This window comes from Halyomorpha halys, unplaced genomic scaffold, assembly GCF_000696795.3.
Source record: "Halyomorpha halys isolate HHAL.00 unplaced genomic scaffold, Hhal_1.1 Scaffold898.1, whole genome shotgun sequence".
Classification (NCBI taxonomy): Eukaryota; Metazoa; Arthropoda; class Insecta; order Hemiptera; family Pentatomidae; genus Halyomorpha; species Halyomorpha halys.
The window spans coordinates 231812-241458 of NW_027112804.1; the positions used below are offsets into that span (position 1 = coordinate 231812).

Consider the following 9647-nt stretch of genomic DNA (forward strand, 5'->3'; position numbering starts at 1 on the left):
CTCTGACTATTCGCCGAAGGAGGGAATTCTGGAAGCTCTGGAGTTTGGTTAACGTGGTCTGGTAGAGGTGGCGCATGAGTGGTGCGCCATAGAGCAGAGTAGGACGTATGATGGCCTTGTAGATCTTCAGCTTGAGGCGGAGCGAGATCTGCTGTGAGGTGAGTAGGTGACAGAGTCTATACGACTTCTGTCGGGCTAGCTTAAGCCTCTCCGTGACGTGACTAGAGAAGGTGAGGTGCCTGTCAAGAGTCACGCCGAGGTAGAGGATGCTATTAGAGAGTTTCCGACCCTCACCATCCACAAATTGCGCAGACCTAAGCTGGGCTATCCAATATAATTAGGAGTGTTTAATTGTTTATCTTCCCTGATTTTTTAGTGCTATTTTAAAAGTAGTAACAGGTAAATACACTATAAATGTACTTCAAAATGCTTTTTTAAGAAACCTAATCATCAAATATTTTCCTGGGGACTCCCTTTGACCGATGTCAGGTGTGAGGGTGGGTCCCCTATTGTTCAATATCAAATTGTTAATAGTCTGCCGTGTTGGAAACCAATGCCCTAGGACACTTTATTTATTTTTTTCAGATGATGATAATGTGCCAGGTACCTCTTATCATCCTAGCAATATAATTTTGAACTCTCGGTAATTTAAACTATTTATATAGTTCCTTAGGTTCAAAATTATCGAGAGTCGACTGTATACGGCAAAGCATAGCTTATTCCATTTACTATCGAGGAAAACTTTTTTTTTTTTGACAATTTAATGATAGGTAAATTTAAGCTATAATGTGAGTTTTCTCTTTCTGGCACTATACCAGCATTACAGAAAAAAAAATTAGTGCACAGTACATATGCCATCTATAAAAGCTATAGGATTTAATTTCAATAAAATCGCATTTTACAGTGTGTAAATATCTAATAATTATATAAAGTGACTAAGTCTTAAGAGTCTCTGAATGTAGGTAAAGACGAGAAATTCATGGCACTAGTTGGGAATTAGAGATTCAAGTATAGGGTCATGGAATGTTACAGTCATAATACAGTATGTCAGTCATAAACTTATTTTATTACGGACTAAGAGATAGTTTGATGGCTCTCCACGAGGTCTTAGAAATAGTACACACTTGTATACAAAGTTGAGCAATGTCTGTACTTGGAAAATTATCTTATGTCTCTTACTTCAAACGGTCTACAAATTAACAGAGATTTAGATCAGAAAGCTCGATTTTATAAATCAATTTGTCTATTGATTGTCCATAAACTGTTACGAGACATTGTCTAGATACAGAAATCACTCGACTTAGTATAAAAATGTGTTCTAATTCAAACTTTTAACCGTCCAGCTTGATCTAGGCATAGCTGACATTCGCAAAATAGTTTCAGGGATATGACGTTGATACAAGACCACAATCAGACAGGTTTTTTTCCGGATTTTTTCACACAGAACGGAAAAGTTGACCTTTCAAAAGCGCAGGTTGCAAGTTGATCGAAAATAAAATATAATATACTCATTTTGTAGTAAATTTTGCCTTTTTTAATTTTTTATTGTATAATTATCTTTGAAAAATTTTTACTTTTCATGTTAAAAACTAACAACTGAATTGCAAGTATGCCAGGTTTTGGGAATTCGTCTCTTTTTATAGTGCACTCACTCTGCACGCAACTTAGTGGTTGGTCGTAGAGATTGCTTTAATTTTGTAAAAACAAATTTCTCGGAAATCATGATTTTTATAAATATACGTTAAAAACAAAAGGAATATTCGACAATTTAAGTTTCTTTAGAGAAAAAAAAAAAGTTCGTAGAAAATACGTCAGCAATGTTCAGATTTGTTTTTATCGACTCAAAAACTAAGGGGTTCCAAAAACTACTGCTACAACCAGACCTCTCATTTTTCCTATAGTTATAATTATTTTCTTACTTTTAATTTTTTTACATTGGCCAAATAGTTGATAGGGAATTGCCGCGAATAGCGGGTGGAGTTAATTTTTTTTTTTGCTTGATTACAAAGATTGATTGTCGAACATAAGGCAAACAAAATCCGAGAATTATTACACAACAAGAGATTTTTCTTCTCTTTAAGCACTACTTCTATTTTTTATTTATTTATTTTTTTTTCACTGAAATTGTATATTATGTCCATTTTAGTTTATTATTTTCAATAATGGACCTTTATAATTGACCAAAGATAAAAAATTAACACTTCTCAAAATTTGAGGTTTTGTTTTCAAGATACATTGAATAAAAAAAAAAAACTTCCTCTTGCCATCATTTGCGATTTTTCTCCGCGACTACTGCACCATTTTTTCAGATTTGGCACCGAAATAATAGGTCATCCCAGGTACTCTGAATTTTACATTCACTATTTGTTTCAAATAATGACGGATCAGATCGCCATCCCCGATTTTCTCAAAAAAATTTCCCATCAATCACAGGTTACCGCAAGATTTTTTCTCAAAACTTGGCCTTACCATCCAATAGTTTCTTTCATAATGGCTAATAATAATTTTTTTTTTTTTTCTAAAGAAACTTAAATTGTTGAATATTCCTTTTTTTTATTCAATGTATCTTGAAAACAAAACCTCAAATTTTGAGAAGTGTTAATTTTTTATCTTTGGTCAATTATAAAGGTCCATTATTGAAAATAATAAACTAAAATGGACATAATATACAATTTCAGTGAAAAAATAAAAATAAAAAATACAAGTAGTGCTTAAAGAGAAGAAAAATGGTCTTTTGAAAATGGAAATCGGTTAACAACTTATAACAAAACCAATTAAAAAACACGAAATATGGTCAATTTTAGACATTTAATTAGAGGACCTCTAATTATTATAAGAACTTGCTTCGGAGCTTAAATTGTGGCTTTTGTTGTCGTATTTTGGAATACATTTGGATTTTTGGAAATAGCGAAAATGTAGAAACAGGTGTTCTCGACGACTTCGAAGAAGCCCAAACTCAAATATTTTTTACCGATGTCCTGCGTTCACGAAATAAATTCATCACTCCACACAACATATTCAAATCCAACGTACCTACAACTGTTGGAAAGCTAAATCTCCGCTCTTCCAGTCTACATTAATGTCTCTTAGATTTTATGCTTTAAATGGGAGGAAAACAGTTCGAAATAAAGAAACATTTCTTAAACGTTTTATTTTTTATCTCTGGTTCTAATTGTTTTACGAATATTTCACCTGATCCCACTATCACAACGCTAGTAGGTCTGATTTTTATCAATAGGCCAGCTGTTACATAGATGTTTTCGCCACGGCACCCTTTATAGGCTAAAACAATTTCGCGGCATCCTTGTTGTGCTAAAATATGCTGGAAAGCATTGTAAGTTACGTTGAATATGAATAACAATGTGAGGAGTTATGAATTTATTAAGAGAACGCAGGACATATACAGAAAAAATATATATATATCCTCCAAAAACAAGCCTAGGAATTTTTTATTTGAATTTACGAGTTTTAAAGGACGATAAAACCGAACCTGACTCAATTTTTCTTTTAGATCTGATTATCATGAAAGATCTCGAGTCATCAAATATGCTCGAGATTACTGATAGATATAGATATATATTGATAGACAAATCAAATTGTGAATAGACCAATTCAATATCAAACAATGATTACACCGTTTAACCTTACATCTTCTCCATTACATCAAAGCTGATTCACAGTCCCGTTTAAACTGAATAGTACAAAATTTCATTAATTTTTTAGGCCAGTTTTAGGCATACCTTCTACGCCATAACCCCCGATGAAGACCTGAAACTCAGGTCGAAACGTTGGTATAAAATAAATAAATATTGTTTTGTTTATTAATGTTGTTCTTTGCTGACCGCAACCCCCGACAAACTTCTCCTATAATTAATTAATGTTTTTGTTTTCGTTTCTATAAATCTAAACTAAATAATACTTTATGTAAACGGTATGAAAGAGAATGTACAGCATGAATCGAGCTTGACCACTTCATTCATGATCGAAGTAAGATCATAAATTTCAAAGGCATTTTTGAAATATTTAAAAAACCTTACAGATAATTGATGATAATAGGCCTGTAGGGCAATGCTTCGCGTATAATTATTTTTAAAAACATTTTTTGCTTTCATTTTCTAAAAGTAAAAAAAAAGTTAGGTATCTTTATGACAATTTTTTTAACATGTTTGCTAAATATAGATTATTTCAAAAACATATACAATTTATTTATACTATTTTTATCAAGATCTATTTTAAACAATGAATATTTTTTCGGTGTCGCACCAGAACTATTGATGAACAGTGTAAAATTGGTCTGGTATCAAATTATTGCAATTCCATCCACTACACTCACCTATAAATATTTTGAATACGAACCACATAAAACATTAGATAATAATTGAAGAATTTTTCGAAATTGCTCAACCAAAAAATTTACATCATGAAGCTTAGCACATTCTTGCCCCAAGCCTACCAATCATTTCCGACTAAAACATTTTAAACAATGAATATTTTTTCGGTGTCGCACCAGAACTATTGATGAACAGTGTAAAATTGGTCTGGTATCAAATTATTGCAACTCCATCCACAACAATCACCTATAAATATTTTGAATACGAACCATATAAAACATTAGATAATAATTGAAGAATTTGTTGAAATTGCTCAACCAAAAAATTTATCTATATTAAATATTAACTAATATTAAATAATTCATTTTTAAATTAAAATATGATAAAAAATTATATAATTTATGAAAAAAATATATAAGAATGAATATTTAAACAAACAAAAACGGAAAAATGTTTTCATTGTTGAGGTCGACATGTAGGTTATCGAGGGGCTGTGATTGTGGATACGAAATCAAAATAATACCCACCATTTAGGTTGTTTTTGGATATGAGTAGTATTAATTTGAATTACAAGTAGAAGATTTTTAAATAATTATTTTAACAAAATAGTTATTTAGCTATAATTAGCTTGGTTTATTTGTAACTATTTATTTAGTAGGAAAATAAAATATTTGAGTAAACAAAACTATTAGACGAAACTCTTCTCAAGTCTACTAGACGGACTATAACTTTTCGTACAAGAAATAAATATCTACGAAAAACTGAGCATCAGTAACAGAAATATTCTTTAAACCATAACTCAGAAAGTATTCAGTGCATGGTAAATTACCATGCGGCCATTTGAAAGATAGTTATATTTCTCGAAATATCCAGATCATGTGAGATTCTTTTTGCGACGACGTTGTAGCATTATGAAAAAAATGGCCTAGGTGCAATAAAGGTAGAACAGGCAGGGGTTATGTTGCTAAGTTTTAAAAATGGTTACTTCTTCTAAAATTGTATAAGCTGGATGAAACTTAAATATTATTGCCGTGGGACATTGTTAACCTGTTCTATAGGCCAATCTATATTTTTTAAATAACTTGGCGCCCATAGACCGGACCGGTCTGCCCCGCACCACTCCGGCCTTAACATGCCTTTTTATTTTTATAAATATACATAAATGTATGTACAGGTAAAGCAAGGCCGGATAGAGTGCAGAGGAGTAAGAAAATAACACAAAAAGTGAAGTGAAAAAACAACAACAAAGAATCAAAAAAATAATATCCTACGCGTTTATATAGCAAAAATATATTTAACAAAAACATACAATTTTTTTTAATTTCATTTGAGATGACTTGTATAGCAGCCTAGGATAAAAACGTACAAATCGCTGGATTTGCCTTTTATCACCATCAGCCTGCCTACATCTGACTACTCCGTTGAACCAGACACAAATAATTTTTGGCGTCACCTTTTTTTATCAGGCCACCAGGCAGAGTAATTGCTGTTTCTGTTTTCTGAGGCGTTGCTGTTTACTAGCAAACGTCATCGCTTAACTCAAGTGTTCCCAAATACTAGTTCTTCTATAGGTATATCTAGTTAATATCTACAACCAGAGGATTGGGGTTGGGGTTAGAGTATCAAGAAACGAATTTCTGGAGCCGATGACGGCATCAGCACCAGAAGAATAATTTGGCACAATCTTCCACATTGTAAAAAAGGCTGTGACTCGAATGGAGGACGTACAAAAGAAAATGAACAGTGGGCAGTAGAACTAACATGCTTGCTCCAACACTTGAACGGTGACAAACGATTTTCAATTGAGAATGAATTAGTATCTCAGATTGCATGATCAGAACATGAAAAAGAAGAATCACCAGAAACAGAATGTCAAGTTTTAATTATTTGGTAAATGTTTTGGGCGTATTTTTTTCTTCTAATTTTAAACACTTCGTGAAAGTTATTTTGTCAAAAAAACGCAAACACTTGTGCAATTGATAGTTAAAAAAACAAGCAAGCAAACAAATCTTGTCACACGTGATCAAATTTTTTAATGAATTTAATCTTAAAAAAAAAAGAAGTTCAGTACTGTTCACTTATTACTTATCAGTACTTTTTATTTATTTTACTTTCTAGTTATTGATAGCATCTGGTCTACTATTTGATTTGGTGTCGGAACCAATGTCACCAAGCCAAGTAAGTAATCGATAGGCTGATTGAGAACAGGTGAAAACAAAATAGGCGATTAAAGGAAATAAAACAACGTAATGGTGAGGAATAATCATTACCTAAATTTTAATTTAGGTAAATCATTTATTCATTTTTTAACCCTGTCTCACTCGCAAAGATTTTGTTTCAAAAGAAATAATATTAATAACTGACACTATAGTAAGGACTAAGCGCCTGATTTCACATTGAACATTAGGTTATCTAGAACACGGATATACGTCGCCCACTCTCCACATTATAACCAGAGAACGGTTGATCATGCCAGAAAAAATGCATAAAACTGAACTTGTTGATCATTTCATGTTATACAAGTTTTATAATACTCTCTAATGGCGTAAACATAATCTCTTCACAAAGCTAAACTCACAATTACTAATTTTTAATCTAGTTTTTCTTATAATAGAAACGATGCACAATTCATTATTGATTAAGTTTAGCAAAAAATTATTTGTAATTAAATAAAATAATCAATACTTTTTTATATTGTCTTTTTTTTTTATGTCACTGTAGGAACTGGTGAAGTGCAACTCTTACTTCAATTGACGTACCTACTTGGTTTAGTAGTAACAAAATGATAATTATAGTCAGTATAAGGACTTCTGAATAATTTAAATTTATTTTTTACTTTGCTTTTATATTATTTTATTAGAATTGTTATTATATTGACTTACTTATTTTTACAACTCTAATATTTCTTTATTATTATTATCATCTTTCCATTTTATTTATTAATTTTTTTTTAATTATTATTTTATCTCGTATATGTAGTGAGAATGAAAACTTGGACAACATATACCCATTGCCCTCGATTGTAACAGCTTGTGTATTAATATTCTTGAAATAAAAAAAAAGAAGAACAAAGAATGTGATTTAGATGACCTTGATCTTATCGGAAGAATATTTAAGGCGGTTGTCCAACACGCAGTGATTATAATAGAGAACTCTGTAAAGAGAATAGGGCTTATAAATGGTGAAAAAATAATTATCTAAACACTGAACCCTATCCAGTGTCAACTAGGTACGTTCCATTGGGGATGTAAAATTATAATAGTTCAGAATTTTATATATCATGGTCAACTTCCAAAACAATATCAACAATGAAAAACAACTAATGGTGCATTATAGCAGATAATCGTATCAATTATCACCTTAGAGTGAAACAACATCGGGTTAAGGTGATCATAAAAAATCTGTTAGAACCATCATAATATATGAATTGGGATGCTGGACTATTAGTACAAGAGCCCAAGAGGAGAAAAATGGCAGTTATCTCACCCCCAATTTTTCATTACTTAATTGAAAACTAGGTATAATTACTAGTCAAAATTGATGAGTCTGCCAAGTATAGGTAGGGGGAATAAAAAATGGTGGCTGTTTAAAAGCGATAAAAAAATTTAATTTTTCATTCGGAGCTCTATATCTTAAAAAATAGGAACAACACAAGAAAACTTAAAAGAACGTCATTTAAAGATGAGCAAATATGCTAAAATATGAGCCCTAAAAGAGTTATTTAGTAAAATAGTTCTCGAGATATACCTTTTTAAAAAGCAACATTTCATAAAAATGTTGTATGGGACGCACTGAGAGATCAGTAGTTAGTGAATTCATTTTGAAAAGTCTATATCTCAAAAACCATTTGACGTACAGATGTTTATTAGAACTCAAATTAAAGCTAGTTTAATGAGCTATAAAGTAGTTTATTATGTTTATCTTCGTAGGAGTAATAGTTTTAATGAAATTTCCTAATATAAATTGATTTATTGTTGTTCGGACAAAGTTTTATCTCTCGATTGATTACTAAGGATCCTTCAAAGGATTGATTACTAAGTTGATTGTTAATTGGAACACTTTGACTAAATCACCCAATCAATCTATCACTAAGTAAATCCAACAAATTATTTTGTACAATGATAAACAAATGCACATAACAGAATACTTATGAACACAATTCCTTACAGAACACAGTAATACAAAATACAACAAAAAGTAACTCAACATCTTTATAAATGACACATGCAACGAAGATGGACAAATTTATAATTCCAGATTTTTGTTTAATTACTTCATATTTTATGATAGACAGATATCAAAATTAATCCAAAACATGCTACTCAAAAGTGATAAGTGGTCTCAGACTGAACATACCCATTCATTAAATTTTATACTAACTCACTAAACTTTGTCAAAAAAAGTGACTTTGAACATTTAACAGACTATAAAAGGGCAAACTGGATTCCTGATTGATGGCACTGATCACATTGTTTATTTATTTTATTTTGTTTGGATTTTTTGCCTGATGTAAATTCGTTCCATTTATAAGTTCAAACTGTATCAATGAATCATGTATATCAAAACTAATAATATGTTTAGTATACCTTTAACTCCATCCCTCCCCCTTTTCCAGATAATATACAAAAAACTCAACAAAATTAAATCTATAAATGCTACTGAAATTTTTCTCTGACCAATAGTAAAATAATCTCAACTTTTTTTTTGGGCAGGGGGTCGGGGAGGAGGGAGGCAAATAGTCTCAGAAAGTTTTCTTTTAACTGAACAATAAAAAATTAGATATATGTATGTATAGTTGACCGTAAAAATTGATATATAGGGAGATGGTCAGGGTTGCAGTCAAAAGAGAAATAAAAATAGGAAATAGGAAAATAAATAGTTGTAAACTATTTTTATTTCTCTTTTGACCGCAACCCTGACCATCTCCCTATATATAATAAAAAATTAGTAATCATTTTCACAACCTCTATGATATTTATGTTGATTTATCAATAGGAAAATCAATGTTGATATAAAATTTGATGGTGAGAATTTTTCAATCCAAGGATTTCTAAATTCAAAGAGCTCAGCATTACAGATAAAAAAGTAAGATAATTGCTTCATTACATACTGACCCAGGGTATACTGTGCACTTATACAAAGGGAGGGATAAGAATCTGGGACCAGCTAGGAAGAACCTAGCTAACATTCCTATTAAATTAGAATAGCAAATTTCAAAATGGACTAACCTCTGACTCAAAATGTAATTTGTCAATCTTTCACGTTATTTTCCATAATATTGGGTTACTCTTCAATCCACTTTTATTATATCTTATA

General features: G+C 31.1%; 1 protein-coding gene across 5 annotated transcripts in view; it reads right to left on the minus strand.

The window, feature by feature from the left end:
• Isha (Insulator su(Hw) mRNA adaptor) overlaps positions 1 to 9647 on the minus strand; it is a 72696-nt gene that overhangs the window by 59272 nt on the left and 3777 nt on the right. The gene's annotated exons all lie outside the window — the stretch shown is intronic.